Source organism: Pelodiscus sinensis, chromosome 6 (assembly GCF_049634645.1).
Source record: "Pelodiscus sinensis isolate JC-2024 chromosome 6, ASM4963464v1, whole genome shotgun sequence".
Classification (NCBI taxonomy): Eukaryota; Metazoa; Chordata; order Testudines; family Trionychidae; genus Pelodiscus; species Pelodiscus sinensis.
In genome coordinates, this window is record NC_134716.1 from 2,611,207 (window position 1) to 2,632,672 (window position 21,466).

Consider the following 21,466-nt stretch of genomic DNA (forward strand, 5'->3'; position numbering starts at 1 on the left):
TCTTTCAGTCGCTGTTGGTTGCTTCAACACTACAAGGCAGGACAATTCAACTTTGGAAGCCCCAGGGGCAACAATGATACTCACAGCACATGCCAAGGACCGCAACTTAAGTTGTGGTTGCATATACGCAAATAGCTTATTTCACACTGATGGGCATAAATACAAAGCACTTCCCACAATGCCCCGGCAACTATTCCCTGGGGGCTAGAAATGCCTACTCTCTGAACCCGCCTGTTCCAGCAAGCCCATCTGCTTGCATCTTTCAATGCTCACCCTGGGAGACACCTCGCCATTGTGGAGCATGTTCCCAGTGGACGCCATGTGCAAAGGATCCCACCAGTTGGGCTGCATGTTGAGCCCCGTGTAAACCCAACCCCCCCCCCCCCACGGGCTGCAAACAAACAGGTTGTGGGCCACATGTGGCCCACGTGTTGAGTAGCCCTGCTATAAGGTTATAATGGCATAGTTATGGTGTCAGAGCCACACTGCTGGCATAGACATGCCCTAACCGACATACCACATGGCACAGACACAGCCTAAACAATACACTACATGTACACCCACTGCATTAAGTGAATCGTTTTAATTCACAGTATTGGTGGTTTGCCTCATATAAGCATCCTAGTATAAACATGCCAATTTGAATTCTTCACACATTACTATGTCAAAAACAGTAGGTCGCCCCTAATATTGATCTAGATCTGCTAACATATATGAAAACTATAAACTGTCTTGTCCCCATTAGAATAATACCATGAAGTACAACTTTTTCCTAACAAAGAAAAGTCACAGGTTATCTTTACACTAGACTACTTTGTCAATCAATTAACACAAGGAAAGTAAACTGCGTAGTGCGAACAAGTCACAGGCACACTTCTAGTAGCATGTTAGGAAATTACATAACTACACCATGTCAATAACTGGATGTATACTGGTCCATGGCACTGTATCATTTATCAAGTTAATTTCTGGGGAAAATAACTAATGTATAATTTTGGTGAAGTGGGCTTAAAAAACAACATAATAGCCTTGCCTTCCAAACTCCACCCTGCTCTTCCAACACCAAAAAAACCCAAGACCTCCCTCTGCCTCTCATTACTGAACTCACATAAAGAGGGAAAAACTAGAGCACAGCCTTTCAATGGGCTGACCAAGCAAGAACCAGCCAAGAGTTTCCTGGGGATGAGTCATCTACAGTCATGGGCTTTTGAACCATCAACTATTCTGGCCTACAAAGGATATCACAAGAAAATTAAACAGGTAGTTAGCACAAGGACTTGAGCCCAGATGTTGCACTCAGCTGCTTGCCCCTTGTAGGTGGTGGGCAACTATGTTAAAATCCATGACACGCCCACACTTTGAATACTGCATGCAGGTGTAGTCACCTTATCTCAAAAAGGTGACCGTGGCATTGGAAAAAGTTCAGAAAAGGGCAACAAAAAATTATGAGGGCTATGGGACAGCTGCCATACATGGAGAGATTTAAAAGACTGGGACTTTTCAGCTTGGAAAAGAGAAGACTAAAGGGGGTTATGACAGAGATCTATAAAATCATGACTGGTGTGGAAAAAGTGAATAAAGAAGAGTTATTTACTCCTTCCCATAACACAAGAATTAGGGGCCACCAAATGAAATTAATAGGTAGCAGGTTTAAAACAAATAAAAGGAAGTACTTCTTCACACAATGCACAATCAATCTGTGGAACTCCTTGCCAGAGGATGCTACAAAGGACAAGACTATAATGGGGTTAAAAAAAAAAAGAGCTGGATAAATTCATGGAGGATAGGTCCATCGATAGCTGATAGCTAGGCTGGCCACTGGACAGAGATGGGCCACTTATCAGAAGCTGGGAATGGGTGACAGGGGATGGCTCACTTGACCATTACCTGTTGAGTTCATTCCCTCTGGGCACTTGGCACTGGCCACTGTCAGAGGACAGAATACTGGGCTACGAGGACCTTTGGTCTGACTCAGTAAGGCCATTACTATGTTGTATATACATATACAATGTTGTAATACAGCCCAAGTATTTGAGAGTCCATATTTCACACTAAAATTATAGGCAACAAGCTCTCTTATGCAGACACATTTTGATAGCTCCCAGATGATTTAACTCTCACATACAAAAGTGGGTGATACAAGCAGAAATGTGTGGACAATGACAAGTTATAAGTGCAGTTTCTTGCAAATGTGGCTCAAACGTTGCAGGGTAACCCTAAGCATAGTTTATTTCCACTAGTTTCTCTCAGAGATGGCCAGGTCAGAAACAACTACTGTGAGATCTGCTATGGAGAGAAATATCACAGTTTTCCAACCAGCACTACAGTCCATAATATTCAGCAACAGAGGGAGATCTCTTAACTCTAAGGTTGCAAACAATTTTGCAGACAGTGGAGACAGACAACAAACTAGTCAACCTTCATGCTTTGCTTCAATCCTCTTCAATCCAGACATCGTCAGGTGCTAGAAGTCTAATAAAGTTGACAAATTTGGGTTTGGTAAGATTTTATGCTTTTATACAAAGCTTAGCACAATAGAGCCCTGACTCTTCTAGACATGACCAGAACACAAATGAAGGGCATCTACAGCTAAGTATTAGCATGCTGAGGACACTGCAGCCCAGATCATTACATTATCTCTCACACATATCCGGAGCAGGAAAGAATACTGTGGAATTCAACACTAACTCCACGCTTTTGTTAGATAAGCAGCACACCGAGTTAAGTGCTGCTGTGTTCTCTCCTACACAACCCAAGAGGCAAAAGAAGAGGGCCTTGTCAGTGGTAGAGAGAGTTGCTGATAGGCACAGTTCAATCACCATGAACCCTTCCACTTCGCTGGAAGTTCCACTAACAGCCCTATTAGACTCTATTTTACATCAAAAAGTTTGAACACAAACAAAGATTAAGAAAAATCTGACACCTCTGAGTTATTCCAATGCCACCTTCTCGAAAATGGTGTGTAACAGTGACAGGGAAGTTAGAGACAATAGTAATTGGTGGAGTTATTAAATGCCCAACAGGTTTAGGTGCTATAGCTTAACAGCGGTTAAAATATGGCTGTACACTGGCTGCTCTTTTGACAGGAAGCATTAACAGTTCACATTACCAATGGATTCATCTCAAGTCTCATTTTAGCCATGAAGGACAGTAAATTCCACCCTCTAGCCCATTTCTCATTAGCCACACTCAATTACAGGTTGGACCTCCCTGATCCGGCACCATCGGGACCGGACTGGTTCCAAATGAGGGATTTTGCCCAACCAGGGGAGATCATTTCTGGCCCCCCTGCCACCAGCCTCCCACCCCACCTCCACTTGTGGCCCCACCACTGGAGCAGCCTGCAGCCCTACCACTGAGGCTCCCAGCCCCACTGGAGCCCACTGGCCCTCCAGACGCCCTGCTGCTGGCCCAGCTGGACACCCGCAGCAGTGCTCCCAGCTGCCGGCCTGCCGGCAGCCTGCCCACCTGGGCTCCTGCACGGCTCCTGATTCCAACCCTCCATCAGGAGCCTCTGGTCTAGGAACATCTGTAGTCCAGAATATCTGTGCTTGCAGGACCAGAGAGTCCCAATTTAGAGAGGTTCAAACTGTACTCCAGGTTTTTTACTGTTTTCTAATAGGCCTAACAAGAACTCTAATGTTGTCATCCCTTCCCTTTTAACTGTTAGGGAGATTGACGTTCAGTCAATTAAGGGGAATATGTTTCCAATATGCACAGTCTCAAACTTTAACAAAGGTTGTTTTTATGTTTACCTACTCTATAACGATATTCAAAACCACCAAGAAAATACCTGGGGGGGAGGGAAGGAAATCACTGAAAACACTAGTTTTTACCCAACCTGAGGCAGCAGCACTGGGGACAATGAGGATAGAGTAAAGAGAAGAGAGAGAAAAGATGAAGTAGAGATTCCCAATTTGTGATCTGAGAGCTGGCTGCTACCATGATGGGGACTCTTTGTTCCATCTGATAAAAACTGAACAGATGTTGGAGAAGAAAATGAGTGAAGAGTGAAAGTGGATAATGTGAGTAACTGTTTGAAGGGACTGTAGGGGAGCCTGCACTACCCTGCCTTGGCAGTGACTGGTGCTGTTTGCCTTGTCCAAAGTGGGGATTTCTGGCCTGTCTCAAGTCTGGTGTAACAAAGCATGCAGACAGGCCGGAGAGTCAGGAATTGTTTTGCATAACAACGCAGTTTAAGCATGGTACGGGAGACCACATCAAGAACACAGGACAAGCAGCCTTGTACTGGTACTTCTGTTTCTGATAAGCAAAAAGTACAGATGCAGCCACAGAAGTGTCAACTGCACACATAGCAGTAACATCCTGAGCAGCACAATGTACCCCAAATAGGGGCACTGGGCATTTTACATATCCCACACAATAAGTAATCAATTGGTAAATATTATTAGAATGACCAAGTCTCTCTCTGCTATAAAATGGGTTTAGTAAGACCAAACGATGGGAGGGAATGGGCAGGATTGACCCACATGTCCTGCTCCAGGTAACTAGAAGTGATTAGGCCCTTCACACTGGCTACATCAGTGGTGGCGCTCCTATGCATGGGAAAAGACGGAATCACGACTTCCTGCCTAGCACTGTAGGTAGCATATGGGAAAAGTATAAGTGAATTAGGCTTTATTATTGTATATAGTAGATCTTTTAGTAATTGCTTTTGCATTGCTTTGCGCTGTATTAATTGCTTTAGAATTTATAGTATTTAAGGTTTAAATTGTATAGTCATTGTTTTTAAGGCTTGTAAAACTTAAACAACTGTATTAACTGCTTAAAGCTTGCAATAAATAAGAAAGTGGTTAAGTAGCTCTGAAGTGTACTGGTTTCCCTTGGATCTAAAATAAATAGAACCACACGACAAGGACCAAACCCAGATGCTCAAGACAACTTTAAATACATGGGAAGTTAGATAAGCAATCTGGTTGTTACAAGGATGTTATGCAATTAGGCTTGTAGGAATATTGAATGCATTAGTGGCACATTGTGTAATATTTGTGTTAAAGACTTAAGCTGACTGCACATGCCACATAGGCCCTCATCATATATATAGTAGCCCGGTGGCTGTGCGTCTGTAACGCCGAAATGCTAACTGTTCCCTCTGGGGGGCGCTGTTGCCTGAAATGCTAGCTGTTCCCTCTGCGCGGCCCAAGCTGCATGGGGAGCGCGGGGCCCAAACGGGCGCTTGCGCAGCTTGCTCCCCCACGGCGGCCCGGCTGAGCGGCGCAGAAGTCAGCCGAGTGCCACGGTGGGAGGCGAAGGGGGGTGGGGCGGTGACGTGCGGCGTGACAGCGGCTCCAAGCCCCGCCCCCTGGCCGTGAACGTCACCTCCCAGCACCCCTTTGCCTCCCAGCACCCCTTTGCCTCCCACCGTGGCGCTCGGCTGACTTATGCACTGCTCAGCCGGGCCACCGCGTGGGAGCAAGAGGCGCAAGCGACCGTTTAGGATCCGCGCCCCCCATGCAGCACGGGGAGTGCGAAGCCCAAACGGCCATCTGGGCTCCGAGGTCCCCCGAGTGAGAAGCAGGAAGGGGAGGAGAAGTGAAAAAGAGAGACAGAGAGAGAGGCAGGAGGCGGAGGAGAGCTGGGGGGGGGGAGGCAGGAGGAGGAGGAGGAGAGAGACTGAGCGAGAGACCGGAGGCTCAGGAGAGAAGACCGACGTGGAGGAGAGACATGAAAATCCCGTCTTATGATGGGCTAATTGGCTAGTCATATATATAGTAGCCCAGTGTCTGAGTCTGTAATGCCAAAATGCTGGCTGTTTCCTCTGGGGGGCGCTGTTGCCTGAAATGTTGGCTGTACCCTCCGGGCGGCCTTCCACCTTGGCGCTCGGCTGACTTCTGCGTCGCTCAGCTGGGCTGCCGTGGGGGAGAAAGCAGCGCAAGTGGCCATTTGGGTGCTGCGGTCCCCATGCAGCACCCCCGTGGCGCAGAAGTCAGCCGAGCGCTCCACTCACCCAATTAAGGGGTCACAGAACAATGTGTCTAGACTGGCATGATTTTGCACAAATACTTTTAATGGAAAAGTTTTTCCATTAAAAGTATTTGCACAAGAGGGCATCTATACTGGCATGTGCCTTTGCGCAAAAGATCTGCTTTTGTGCAAAAGCATCCGTGCCAGTGCAGACGCTGTCTTGCACAAGAAAGCTCCGATGGCCATTTTAGCCATCGGGCTTTCTTGCGCAAGAAATTAACGTGACTGTCTACACTGGCCCTTTTGCTCAAGAATACTTGCACAAGAGGGCTTATCCCTGTGCGGGAGCGTCGGAATATTTGCGCAAAAACCACTGATTTTGTACATTAAAAAGTCAGTGTTCTTGCGCAAATACTCGCGGCCAGTGTAGACAGGTGGCAAGATTTTGCGCAAAACCGGCCGCTTTTGTGCAAAATCATGCCAGTCTAGACGCACCCTCAGTCAATTCAGTTTAAGCGGTTAACTGATTGAACGGGAGCAAGCAGCTCTTCTGCCTGTTACGGCCGCAGGCAGGGGGGCTGCTCCTGGGTAACAGGCTACCTGTTTGATAAATGAATATACAATTTCAATAGTGGTAATAGAATGCTATCCTTTACACAATTACAGCATTCGCTCCAAGTATAGACTATTTTCTTTAAAAAAAAAAATCACAAGTCAACAATTTACAGGGTAGCATTTATAAATGCTTCCTTTAAGAGATTTGAGTAACATTTTTAGCTCCCTCTAGCAAACACATTCCAGATTACAGAAATCATTGTTCTTAAAAGTAGCTAAGACTTAGTGCCTGCACTAATAAAGGATTATGACCAACTGGCTACTTTCCAAAACTGTAGGTACATCACAGTGAAAGTCAAATATAGTCAATAAATGAAAGCTTCAAAATCTAAGACTTTCATTTAAAAATACATTATGCACCAAAATAACTTTCCTGGCCTTCATGAATGCTCTGAAATCAAGTGGTAAGAGAACCTTAGTAACACACAGGAGGGTAGATACATGACAATCAACACACTTTGGCTGGCTAAAAGCCTTCCTAGCTGACCACTGCATAGTGTGTACTGTCACAGGAAGATTCCCATGCTGGCCTAGAACAGTGAGCCACAGTGCTGTATCCTTCTCCGACAATGGCAAACACAAGATGCTTCAATGAAGTTGTAAATCACCTCACAATGGACAATTAAGCAATAGCCCACCCACAGAGGAAATTTCTTCCTAATTCCAGACAGTTAGGGTATGTCTAGACTACAGGGTTTTTTCGAAAAATCTTCCCCTGCGTCTAGACTGCCGCCAAGTTCTGTCGAAATTAAATGGAAAAACAGCTGGTTTTTCGACCGCAGTAAACCTCATTTTAGAGGAAGAACACCTTTTTTCTAAAGTGCTCTTTCGAAAAAAGGCGTTCTTGAATGCAAACAGGGCTTTTTCAAAAGAGAGCATCCAGACTGCCTGGGTGCTCTCTTTCGAAAAAGCAGCTCGCTTTTTCGAAAGATGTGGTCGCAGTCTAGATGCTCTCTTTCGAAAAAGCCTCTTTCGAAAGAGACTTTTTCGAAAGAGGTGTGTAGTTTAGACGTAGCCTTAGTGGCTCACTTATATCCTGATGTGGGGCCAACAGGCATACAGAAATATAAAGTTTGATTATAAAGCGTCTTTGAGGTAGGCAATTCCTGTGCAACAATAGTTTGAGCCTAACTTTAACAGAGCCCACAGCAATGACATCATGCACAGTTTGAATTTAAAAACACACACAGGCGCACACACTTCAAAGACATTATATAGGTGGGCTGCCTATATAACAGTAACCAGAAGCAACACAATTTCCAGACACAAAGTCAGTTCACTCAGTATACTGATCTTTGGGAAGGATACGAAGGGAAAGAAGAAAGAGAGAGGGGAATGCTTCACAATCAGACCCATCTGAAACTCTCACATTTTAGTAGCCTCCCTAAACTCAAGTTGGAAAATCCTACAAAAATGTAAACAGCCTGATGTGCATGTTGGCCAAAGACTTCTCAATTTGTTTTTAAAGAAAGCTAAGCTTTTGCCAATTTATAGTTCTTATCTTGGCAGCCTAATATCAGAGTTGCCCAGCCACTTGGCACCAGTCACCCTAAGTCAATGAAAGGTACATTCATTGTTTTATGTTACATTCCATCCTTCCCACACTAATGTTGGCACACAAGACAGAAACGAGTCCCTTTCAATGCCTGTCATTTGTTGCTGCTTCCATCTACCCTGAGTGTTCAGATTGACTGTTCTGTTCCTTCCTCCCTCCTCCCCACCCCCCACAACCTTCCTCCATTCTGAATTCTTCTTAAATGTTTCCCTTGGATGACCTTGTTTCTTCACGCCCATTTTCCACCTGACAGTTTCATGTGTGAGGCAGTATGTTGGCATCCGGTGTATATGTCCCAAATACATCCAGCACTTCCTTGTGATTCTGGGGGAAACAATCTTGCTGGCCAGCGATTTCTCTGATCTCTCCACAGGAAATAAAGTTTTTCCAACCAATGTAGAAACTTATTTTCTAGTTTTCTGTCTATCACTTTGGAAGCTCTCCAGCTTTCACAGCCATATGTTAAAATTGCAAATTCTCAGTTTGATGGTCTCTTTCCCCCCTCCAAAAAAAAAAAATATTGCTATAGTTGCCATTCCTGTCCTTGATGTTGTTTTCTTCATAAGATATGTTAACCAATATGTTGCTCCCCAGGCAGATGCAGTGTTTTACTTCGTTGGTATTTTTGCCTTCTGGTGTGATGTTATTGCTTAATATCTGGGTTTCAAGAATGTTTGTTTAGCATAACAAATTTTGAGCCTGCTTGACCTGCAGCTTTTGCCAGCTTTAATCTTTGGCTGTAACTTTTCGAGGGTGTTGCTCAGTAGCACATTATCATCAACAAAGTCCAGGTCTTCTGGGCATTTGCCACCTGCCCATGATATAGCAGTGCTTGTGCTGCTAACACATTTATGTTTGGAGTACAACTACCAAACTATATAAGTGTAACTGTGTGTCTCAGAGGTGGGGCAAATCCAAACCGTTTTGCAACACAGTTATACCAGCTTACCTCCTGGTGTAGCTAGTGACATGCTGGCAGAAGGGCTTCTCCCACTGACATCGCTACTGCCTCATGCCAGCATTAGAAGTTCTCCCGTCAGTGTAAGCAATGTCTTTGCTAAGTGCTGCAGCTGGGCTATCGCAGTGCTGCAATGTAGATAAGCCCACAGAACCAGACTTTAAGGCCAAAAGAGACCATCATGATGACCTTGTCTGATCTCCTGCATATTGCAGGCCACAAAACTTCACCCACCCACTCCTGTACTAGGCACATACCTTTGGCTAAGTTACGTCAAGTCCTCAAAGCCTGATTTACAAACTTTCGAGTTACGGAGATTCCACCACTTACTCTAGTTCAAACCAACAGGTGGCCGATACCCCATGGTGCAGAGGAAGGCGAAAACCCCAGGTCTCTGCCAACCTGACTTGTGGAAAAATTCCTTCCCAATCCCAAACATGGTGATTAGTTAGAACCCACGCACATGAGCAAGTCTTACCACCCTGACCTCTTGAAAACAATTAATTGTAGTAACTCAAATGCCTGCCCCATAAAGTCTCCTATATTCAGTCAACAGAGTAATGCTGCTAACATTTGCAGATGGACCATATATGGCAACCTCATTATACCATCCCTCCATACTCTTATCTAGCTCAGTCTTGAAACAGATTTTTTTGCCTCCACTGCTCCCCTAGGGAAGCTATTCCAGAACTTCCCTCCTCTGTTGGTTAGAAACCAGCATCTTATTTTGAGCCTGAACGTGGCAGTGCCAGCAAGTCTAAGACAGCCCTAAAGACTCCATTCAAAGGGTATCGCAATCCACTTTGTCTCCAACTGTGGGTGGGGTCCCCAATCTAATGGTTGCTTCTGGCACTAAACTCTATCACTGAAAGCCTCACTTCCCAATAGTCTGAGGTACTCTGGTGTTTGGACAAGCCATTCAGGAGTAAGGCATGCCATCATTCACACCACTCTACGTCCAGAAATCTAGCCTATCCATAGCCATGGTTAACTAGTAGAACACATCAACATGGGATACTACACCATGAAAAATACCTTACTCCTGTCCAATGCATTAACACATTTAGGATTGTTTTGGCAATACAATACACTTCAACTTAGTAATCACTTGACTCATAGCTTCAATTATGCCAATCTATATATTTAAACCATATATCAGAAAACACTATCAGAAGAAGTGAATCATAGCTTTCTAGATAAAATATTTTAAAGTACAAGATAACTAACAAGTTATTCCTTCCGCTGACAAAATGAAAAGAGCATTGTATAAGAACAACATGTCACACGAATGTTGTCACAGTGATTGGATTTACATATTTATCTAAATAGGCTGAGACTCATATTTGTACACCATTAGATTATGGTTTTGAGTGCAGATTGTCAGAGAACATATCTATTGGGCTGGATCTTTTTTAATTTTAAAAAAGAGTCCTACTTCGCTTAATATTTATAAAACATCCACTAACCACCACTATGGATGTATGCTCCATTGAAGAAATGGAAGTGTCAGACAGGGATTATCTGGACATTCAAATAAAGGTGAAAAATGTTTCATGTGAAAAAGAAGTTTGTTGACAAGATTATCATTTGCAAGTCAGCAATTAAATAATACTCACTTTTAACTAGCTGAAAAAAAAAAAACCCACCCTGCTTTCGTAATTAATCAGCTACTGTATAGCAGCATCAGGTGTGTATTAAGAAATAAATATTTTCCGCCTTAACAGAAACTAAGACAGAGCTATGCTATTTGTGAAGCATAGATAATTATCCCAAAGTTCATCTGATGCTAATGGACGTTACTGCCACTGAATTACAAGTTTTAACCTTAAATTTTTGGGACATTTTAGGTTACTGTCAGTCACAAGGTTAGAATATGAAAACATCATAAAGTTCTCTCTTAATAGCAGCTCAGATGCATCTCCACAGGGATATCATAAATTCACTTCCTGTCACTCTAAAGTGAGAGAAAAATAATGATTTTGAGGTAGCTGAAAGATATATGGAGGGAACTTTCAGGTGAGAGTTTTTTTTAAAACACACACAACAGAGAGAGACTATTACGGTGCAAAGATGTGGAACTGCTACTTAGGGTTTCTTTAAAGTAAACTGTTCTCTTGTGACAAATCCACTTTTCAAATTCATCTTCTATAACATTAAAAAGGGCATTTGAGAATATCTTCATTAATACAGCTTTCAGAAAACAAATGGGAAAACTGCATTCCATTGTCAAATATTCCATGCCATCATCTAAACAAGGCAAAAAGCAACACACTGTACTGACAATCCATAGGCTCTTGTCATATGATCTCACATGTTCCATGAACAAAGTTCTTTATAGTACATATATAGGTAGATACATTTCTAGAGTCTGAATATGTCAGTGCAACTGCTGATCAGAAGCAGCTCTGAGAAAAAGCACCATTAGCACTAGTTCAAGTACACAAATCCACACTACAACTGATGTGGTTATAGCAGGAGGTGGCCTTTGACAATAAGCAAATACGGTACAGGTTGGATCTCCTTGATACGGCACCCTCAGAACCTGACTGGCCCCGGATGAGGGATTTTGCCAAGAAATGACCTTCCCTGGTCCTGCAATCTCATTACCGGCCCACCAGCCATGACCTTGCTGCCAACCTCCCAGCTGGCTTCGCCCTGCTGCCTTCCAGCCTCACCAGGCAGGGCCACTGGACAGTAGCGGGGCAGCAAGGCTCTTTGCTGTGCCACCGGACAAAAGCCCCATTCCAGGTTCCTAGCCCCACCGGTAGGCAGCCCCACAGTCAGGCTCCTGACTCCACGGGCAGCTACGCTGTCTCCTAGTCCTGTGGCTTACCTGAGCCACTTGGCAGCTGTGGGGCTGCCAGGCTCCTGGTTGCGCTGCCAGTTGGCCTGCTGCCTCCCGGTCTCGCCAGGCAGTTTTGCTGCTAGGCTCAAGCCCCACTTCTCCCGACCCCCCACACACACCCTGCAGTGTTATCATCGGGTGGCAGCCCTACTGCTGGGCTCCCGGTTTTGCTGCCACAGGGCAGCCCCGCTACTACTGTCCTTTAGCCTCTCGGCAGAACTCCCAGACACAAGCCTTCAACTGGGACTCTCTGGTCCTGGAACATCCATGGTCCTGCCAGACCAGGGATGTTGCCAGACGAGAGAGTCCCGGGTAAGAGAGGTTCAACTTGTAGATTACTTTGCCTGGGCAAGTGGCTGACAAGTCTCTTCAGGAACTGACAGTTTTCTGATTTTCCTCTGAAGAGAATTTTCACTGTTTTGCACAGTACATCTATCTCAGGGTTCCTTCAGAAAGGTTAGAGAACTCTCACGCTAAACCAAACAAGTCTTTCTTGTGAAAGAGTAAAAAAGCGTCTGAACCATCAAGCCATTGTTTGCTTCTGTTTCACTCCTTCCTCCCCACAAACTTAGCCTTGTAATAGGTAGAAGAAATCTGAACAGTTGAGATGACAGGTTTTGTTAATGTCTTCAATAGCAGTTGTTTTCAACCCCATGAGTACTCACCACTGTTCTCCAGTATTTTTACTTGTTATTATGTATGCTGTGGTCTCTACACAGCTGGAGTATTGATTCAGAAATAGATGAATATTTTCTTGAGTGAATCTAAGTATGGCAGTGTGTCTACACTGTTGAAAACTAGCACCACTGCACTACAGTACAAGAGTGCAGTGTGTGGATAACAACAAGCCAGTGGAACATCACAAAAGCTGGGATTGTTTTTGGTACAAAGCAACTTCCTTTTATCCTACATGAACACAGAAAGTAATAGAGAGTTTTTAAGGCCAGTCAGGCTGACCCTTATTTAAGAACTTAACAATCCCTTAGTTTTACTTCGAATTTAGTTTAGACAAAACTTTTATTAATGAAAATGCAACAGATAACTAGCAGATTTTGGACACGGACAGTATCTGTCCAGATCTGACCTTATTTTCATCAGATTGAAGGGCAAGAAAGATAGTGAAAACTAACACAAGACAAAATTGACTGTGCAGTACTGCACAGCCCTACTTGTCTTTCAACTATTTATTAGTTATGTCAAAAAGTGAAAATTCAAGAAGACCCAGAGGTGAAAGAACTAAAGTTATGTGCTTCAAATTATTAATAAATGCTTGTGTTAAGTATTTCTGTTTCAAACAAATAAACAATGCCTCAACTGCCCAATATAAAAGAACACCAGAAAAATGCTGGCACTCAATTCCTACAAGACATCTTGCTCCACTCCAGGTTTTTTAAGATACTACAGCCTCAAAGACGACCGTTGATGGGAAGCAGATAATTATAGATTTGAACAGTTTTCAAAGGACAGGTTCACATCAATTCAACAGGTGACTTCTCCCTGACATCCAATGTGACAGATGGAGCTTCTATGCAGAGATTTGTTTTGATGTGTTCCATGGGCTTTTTACAGTAAATTCTAATTTTCTAATAAACATTCTATAAAACGTTCTAATATTTCAAGCCTTGAGTAACCACCACTTTGTCCATTTTTTCCAGTTAAAAAAAATAAAGATCTCCTACTTTAAGGAGTCATTTGGCAGCACAATATTGAAGTCGATTAAAGCAGAAATTTAATACTGAAGTGTATTAGAAGAGAAATAATATTAAGGTTACCTAGTCACAATATAAATTTGTTTTACATCTACTGGACACAGACAAGTCTGTGAGAATGCAGTATTAAGTTGATCAAAACTAATGTTTATACTACCTTGTGGTTCTGGTTCAAAGTTCATCTAATAGTAATAAACCTTCATACCATGACATGTAGTTTTATCTAGAGATGCACTTATACTGTGCTTGCATTGCTATTGAATCTCCATCAGTTTCAAGTCAACACAAAACGTAACACGTGTCCTACCTTAATTTTCACAGAGATAACTTAGATTTGGCTATATGAATAAAAAAAAAAAAATGAGATTTTTGGTCTGATAAGGACTTTGGGAAAAAAATGCTATCTTTATACCAGCACCAAATTTAAATCAATTAACTTTTCTGCAGTAATTTCTGTAGCGCACTCTCAAGACTGGTGTCCTGCATCCAAGATTATACAGTCTGTGTGGAACTGGAAGAAGTCAGTGATCATTTACCCAAGGGGGGTAAATGATCACTGACTTCTTCCAGTTCCACACAGACTGTATAATCTTGTGTACACTTTTAATGAATAGGTTTAAGTGAACTAAGAAATTTAAATGAAGCCTTTCTGAAAGTGTACAAGTCTACACTTTGTAGACTTGTGTCCATTGCCAGAAAGAAAACATCTCACCTTTCAAATAAGTATTACGAATGATAAACGTTTACAAAGGTCCATCACTGGTTAAAACAGGCTTATATTTAAATCAGTCAGAAGGAATGAGAGGTGCTTTATGTTAAAAGAAGTTTAAAAACCCAGCACTTACCAATATGAAGGTACCCAACACAACACCAGAAAACTTGTAGGGATGTCCTCAAAGTACATGCAACTGCCATTAATAATCTCCATTTTAGATATTTTATTATGTACAATAAACATTGGAAGATACACATCTGATTTACAAGTTACAGTATACATTTTGTATATAGATTGCATCTTGAGGTTTACATCCCCTCTAAATGTTTAATTTTTCTTATAAAAATATTTGTTTTCCTAAGAACAACAAGTAGGAGAGTTAAGCAGCATAAAGCTGGAGAATACCAAAGTTTAAAAGTTTCTAAAGAAAAAATCCAGAGCACAATGTGATAAATAAAGCAGAGATTATAAATATAGGTGTCCGGTTACCATATATCAAATCCAGAGTGCAGACTAACAGTTACTTCTAATTTAACACAATAACTTTAAGCCAGGGTTTGCTTATTTAATTTTTTTCAGAATGAGTTCCACTAGCACTAGTCAAAGGGCAGCCAAATATTACAGTAATATAGTGTAAGTAACAAGACCTTTAACTGTGACGGCATCAAGTTCATGATAGGCTACAGTTCTTCACAGACCAGTCTGAGATGTCACTAACTACTTGTGGACTAAAAGACACTGCAGTGTTACCATTAAATTGCACCTTGCTGACAAGACACACCACCACAGTTGAAAGAATCCAACTTCAACAGCTGAGCAATGTCATGGCCATGAGAACATTTTGGCAAAAATAGATCCATTATTTTACCGATTGGTATCCCTTCAACCGATGCTTCTCAGAAGCCCCAAAGACGAGGAGCTATTCCAGATCCCTCCCCACACACGCACAACCCACCTCTCTTGCCACTAAGAGCCATAGGTGTCCACAGCTAAGGTCACGTATCCCCATGTCTCTGGGTGGCCTCGGGGCCAGACGTTTTTCAGATGGGGGGCCGGTGATGTAAACCCTGCCTGACTGGGGGGAGGCTCAGCCCCCACTCCACTGACCCCCGATCCTGCCACCCAGACACACCTGAGCTAGTGCCCGGCGGGGCCCCTGTGCCAAGCCTGGGGGCGGCCGGCGCGGGGCCCCCAGCTGGGCCGGGCTCCCCGCAGAGCGTGCGGGGGCTGGACACACAGCCAGGGGAGACGTGGCTGGGGGGGAGCGGACGGACAGACACAGGGGCCGGACGAAGGGACACACACGGGGCTGGAGGGGGGGCTGGGAGACGGCGGACAGACAGACACGGGGGGGGGGCGGGAGCGGACAGACAGACACGGGGGGGGGGCCCGGGAGCGGACAGACAGACACGGGGGGGGGGCCGGGAGCGGACAGACCGACACGGGGGGGGGGGGCCGGGGGCGGACAGACCGACACGGGGGGGGGGGGGCCGGGGGCGGGCGGACAGACAGACACGGGGGGGGGGGCCGGGAGCGGACAGACAGACACGGGGGGGAGGGGCGGGCGGGCGGACACGGCCGGGGGGGCGGACGGACAGAGGGACGCAGGGCGGACCCGGGGGAGGGGCGCGGGGGTAACGCGCCCCCTCGGCGGGCGGCGGGCGGCCCTGCCGCGGGCGGGGCCGGGCACTGACCTGGCGGCGCGGGGGGCGCCGTGTCCGCCCGCGGGGGGCTCCGCTCCCTCCGACTCGCCCCAAAAGGAGGAAAAAATTCCGGCCGGAGTTTAAAACAAAGAGGCGGAAATAGCCGAGCGGGGCCGAGCGCGGCCGAGCGGGGGCGCCGCGCGCCGGGAGCATGCGCACTGGCCCGCCCCCCCCCCGTCCCACGCGCTGAGGGGAGGGGGCTGCGCTCGTGCTGCCGCCCGCGGCGGCGGGGGGGAGGCAGGCGCCCTGCCAGCCCGGCGCGGGGGGAGGGGCGCTGACGTCGCGCGCTGCGAGCGTTACAGCGGCGCGTGACCCCCCCCCTCCCCTCCGCGAAGGGAATCCCCCTGGGAACCTGCCCTGGGCCTCTGCCGGGGGGGGGGGGGGGGCAACGTCCTGCGCCCCACGGCCAGCCCCTCCCCCACGGGGCCGCGCACCCCACCCCCCTGCCGGCTCCAGGCAGCCCCTTCCTGCCCCCCGCAGACACAGGGCTGGACCCCCCCCCCCCCCCCGCCGGCCCCCGCGGACACAGGGCTGGACCCCCCCCCGCAGACACAGGGCTGGACCCCCCCCCCCCTCCGGCCCCCGCGGACACAGGGCTGGACCCCCCCTCCCCGCAGACACAGGGCTGGACCCCCCCCCGCCGGCCCCCGCGGACACAGGGCTGGACCCCCCCTCCCCGCAGACACAGGGCTGGACCCCCCCCCCCGCCGGCCCCCGCGGACACAGGGCTGGACCCCCCCCCCCCGCGGACACAGGGCTGGACCCCCCCCCCCGCCGGCCCCCGCGGACACAGGGCTGGACCCCCCCCCCCCGCAGACACAGGGCTGGACCCCCCCCCGCCGGCCCCCGCGGACACAGGGCTGGACCCCCCCCCGCCCACTCAAGGCTCCAGGGCAAGCCCTCCTCAAGACCCAAAACTGGAGCCCCACAGGCCCCTGCCAGGCACCCCCAAACTTCCACGAAAGGCTCCTGGACAGCCTCCCCCCCCCCCGCATATCCCCCCTCATCCACAGGGCTGAACACCCCCATCCACCAGGCCACTTCCCTGGCCCCAGCCTCCTTTAATGGCCTCAGCGCAATCCACGCACGTACCAACAGCCAGACACCCCGAAAACCTGCACTGTGGTCTCCAAGACAATCTACCCACTCCCCCAGCACAGTACAAAAAACTTCAAGACAACCCACTAACACACACAAGCACCCATCCCTCACACAGGGCTAGACACCTCCCCTATCAGACCACCAGATACCCCAACGCCTCCACCCCAGCAAAGGACTCCTCGACAATCCATTAACACACCCCAACAGTCTCCTCACAGCCAGGGCTAGACACCTCCTGTGCCAGAACTAGAGAGTACAGGTCAGCTCACCATAACACCCGGACAGGCGCATGTGTGCACACCACCACAAGCAGTAAGCTCCAGGAATATCTGCTAATGCCCACTCCAAAACACACAGCACCGATCCACCACATGCAGCTAAAGGCTCCAGAAAAACATTTACTGACAACCACCCTGCCCCCCTCACCACAGCACTGAAAAAAAAACCACAGAGCCTTCAAAATCATGAGTCACCCCAAAATCATGATTCAGTTAAACATCCAGGCCATTTAAAGGTAATTAATGATTTTGGGTGCTTTTTGCTTGCCTTCCAGTTTGAGTCTATGGTTACACATTTTTTTAAGCTTTCTGACTACAATATTGAGGGCGAGAAACAAAGAAAAAAAAAGCAAGCTGAGACGTTCAATCATATACCTCCATGAGCCAAGTTTAAGAAATGCACCAGCTACTGTTAGACTCATAAGAGCTGGCAACATTGTACATAATATGCAAATTGCCTAATGAGCTAATCTGCAGATAGACCATAGACTAGAATTTTTAAAAATATATGGATGTAGTGCTGGTGAAAAGCTGGATTGATAAGTATATGTGAAATCCTCTGAATTTAGTGGACAAGCTTCCAGCATTGCCGTTACAGCAGTCTTGATCTGGCCATCTAAATTGGGCCAAATGTCAGGAAAAAAACCCTCTTTCGGAAGCCCCCTTATTTCTTGTGGAAGGAGGAATACAGGGGCTTCCGAAAGAGCGCATTTACACTTCCGCAAAAAACAGCGGAAGCGCAAACATGTTCCCTGGACATGGCGGGGGAGGGAGGTTCGGGATACCTCTGGTATCCGAAAAATACTCCTTAGAGTAGACAGCCTCAGAGTAAAAGGGGAAAGTTCAGACTCCATGGACCATGCAGTTATTACAGTCTCTCACGTCTTTGACACCTGCAGAAGAGTTCTGTAGAGCCAAAAAACTTGTCTCTTCGTCCTCCACCATGTCCTCAATCTAGTCTGTCAACTCATGGGAGCATGGTGGTGAGTTTGTGATGGGAGATCTGTAACAAAGGCTCAAACTCATACTAATCATCATCTCTTAGATAGCAAATCATAAACTCTGCTGAGCTGGATTGGGGTCAAACCAGTGACCTATAGATGAAAGACTTTGTAGCTCATTTGTAGTGTCCCTTGAGCCATTCAGGTCCTCAGTAAAGTGCTAGTGATACACCTTCAGAAATGAGGCTTGTATTCTTGCAATAGACATGTATAAAATGTAGTTCTAATACAATATTAACACAACAGCCAAATTATTTTCTCAGTATGTTTCTGCAATATAATACCATTTCCCATTAGAACTATTCCATGGTTATATTTTCATTGGGGAGGGAGGCGTACATATAGAAAAACCACATAAAAGAACATTAAGATTGCAAAGACAAGCACTCCAAAGTTAAGACTCAGGAATTAAAATTACCGGTGTAAACCTGCTTCTTCCCCCTTGTGCATATGTTCCATGATTCTTTTTAGTCTCACAAAGCTGTTTTCCCACATAGATGTTCAGCAGAATTGTAACACAGGATTTTCAGAACCAAAGCATAGGCTACTTCCCCTTCAACTAGAAGAGCAATTGGTAGCACAGGTCCTGTGTGGTATACTCCCTACAGGGGACATAACACTTTGCCCCTGTGTTACATAAATGTTTAAGAATATTGAGTATCTACTGCTCAGTCTATTCCTGGTTTTAAGAGCCACGTGTTTTCTAGTGGCTAGATCAGTGGGTACATACCGTGAGCCAAAGCAATAGATTTGGCACTTTTAGCTTCAAAGGCAGAATGGCCAAGTGGAGGACACTTGTCTATAAGTGATCTGGGTCCTATTCCCAGTTTTGACCTTATGCAGTCCTTCCGTTACCTTATTTAAAACCTAAAGACTGATGGGTAGTGAACAACACAGAAATATTAACAACACTTAACAGAAGTCTCTTGGGTTTTTCCAGACCGGTGCATCTGCTCTTAGGCCATGTTATCTTTTTGGTGACAGGAAAAAAAATCTCTAGGCAAGCATGGTAGAGTTAACGAATGTGCAATGTCAAGTGTCACAAAAGGAGACACCTAAATAGTCAAAAAGAGACAACTCCATCAGCACCTCTCCAATACACATAGAACAGACTCCAGGACCTGGCTTAGCCTTAAGGTTCCATTATCAGCTATCAGTTCTTGTAAATGTTTATATGAAGTTTTGTATTATTGAAGGGCCTAAACCTCCTATATACAACCACCATAGAGCTGGAGAAAGGTACAAGTTGAACTCGGTAGTTATAGATATTTCTCCATCTCTAGTTATAGATATTTTCTAAGAATCTGCTTCCTTAAGATGGCTACAAGCAAATATGTGAAGTGACTGCCCGGACCCTTCGTTCAGAGAGCTGAGGCCATAGTTTCTTCTTACTGTAACCTCTTTGCCCTAACATTAGTTCTGCTGCTACCCACTCAACAGTGATTTAACCTGTAAATGACATTTCTGACAGGCAAGGTCAGCCTGTAATTCAATACACTTCTACTTACATTCTGATCGAAGAGGTATAAGTAGTCTCATAGGGGTAGCTGTGTTCGTTTGTAACTTTAAAAATAACTGTGGCACCCTAGGGTATGTCTATACCTGCACCCTCTTTCGATAGAGGGATGCAAATGAAGACATTCGAAATTGCAAATGAAGTTGGGATTTAATGATTATGCATCATTGGCATAATCATGTTATGGCGCTATTTCGAAATAAAAGACGCTGTGTAGATGTGTTATTTCGAGAGAAAATCCTTCTCTCGAAATAAACCTCATTTTATGAGGAATAAGGGTTAACAGTTATTTTGAGAGAAGGGTTTTCTCTCGAAATACTGTGTCTACACAGAGTGTTTTATTTCGAAATAGCGCCATAACGCAATTATGCAAATGAAGCATGAGATATTTAAATCCCAGCTTCATTTGCAATTTTGAATGTCTTCATTTGCATCCCTCTATTGACAGAGGGTGCAAGCGTAGACATACCCATAGAGACTAACACATGCACACGTGCACACACACACAAACATAGAGTATCATGAGCTTCGTGGACAAAACCCACTTCTTCAGATTTATAAGTAGTCATAGGAACTGTAACACATGGAACTAAAGCTGAACTGGAACTTCAGTTTAGCATCTCAGTCACCAACAGTATTGCGCTAAAGATAAAGCAATGAGATGAGAGTAACAGATCTGGATGGAATAACAAGAGTTAGCTGTTAAAGGATTTCTCCTTGATGTGTTAGACAAACTTTAATCCTCAATGCCCCGCTGAAACCGAAGTGTTATAATTGAAAGAGAGGCTAAGAAACATGGACAAGATTACAAGTGTAATCAGTGTCAGTACTTAATGAGATTAAAGAGCAAAAATACTAGACAAAAGTAGGGGGAAATAGGACAATATATCAAGCAATACATTTCTGAACAGTGTTAAGCATAGCAAACTAGACAACATTTCTGAGATAGCTGCTAATGTACAGGATGGTCCATGAATGATTTTTGGAGATATCATTTACAAGCAACCAAAGCTTGAAGCAGACAAAGTCCGCCTAGCTTGCAAGGGTGTCAACTTCAGTCCTGCAGAAGTAACAAGAAGGGATTACTTAAGAACAGAAGCCAAACCACAACTTTACTGATCTTCTCTACTGAAACATCACCTCTCAGTTCACGAGGTCAAGATAATATTCTAAAAAAGTGACCCTTAACCTTTGACCCCAGCTCTTGCAATTTCATCATGAGTCTCATGATATTTAGTGTTTTACTTCCTTAAAGCCTCAGTGCCTGGAGATAGACCTTTAGGCAAGAATCCCAGCTTTAAGTTAAAAAGTTTGTGAAATTTTGAGAGCTAGAGAAAAACCTTGAAAACATGACTTGGGTGCCTTCAAAAATGTCAAAAATGGGTGTTAAAAACTCCAAATTATGTACAATTTACTCAGTTTTAAGCTGACTTTATAATTTTGGGGCTGACTCCAGGATTTTCAATCATTTGGGCGGGCAATATGAGCATCGTAGCCTCACTGAAGTTTAAGGGAAATTAAAACAGCGCACAATTTCCTCAGGGG

The 21,466-nt window shown here is 45.4% G+C and overlaps 1 protein-coding gene across 5 annotated transcripts in view; it reads right to left on the reverse strand.

Moving 5' to 3' along the window:
* PCGF3 (polycomb group ring finger 3) overlaps window positions 1–16,220 on the reverse strand; it is a 67,304-nt gene extending 51,084 nt beyond the window's left edge. Inside the window, exon 1 of one of the 5 annotated variants that reach the window (XM_075931292.1) lies at window positions 16,017–16,220. The gene's annotated coding sequence lies outside the window, so the exon portion shown is untranslated. Of the gene's footprint in view, window positions 1–15,277; window positions 15,608–16,016 lie in introns of those variants that run through there. The other 4 variants (XM_075931290.1, XM_075931291.1, XM_075931285.1 and 1 more) reach the window with 4 other exon arrangements.
* Window positions 16,221–21,466: the final 5,246 nt, after the last annotated feature.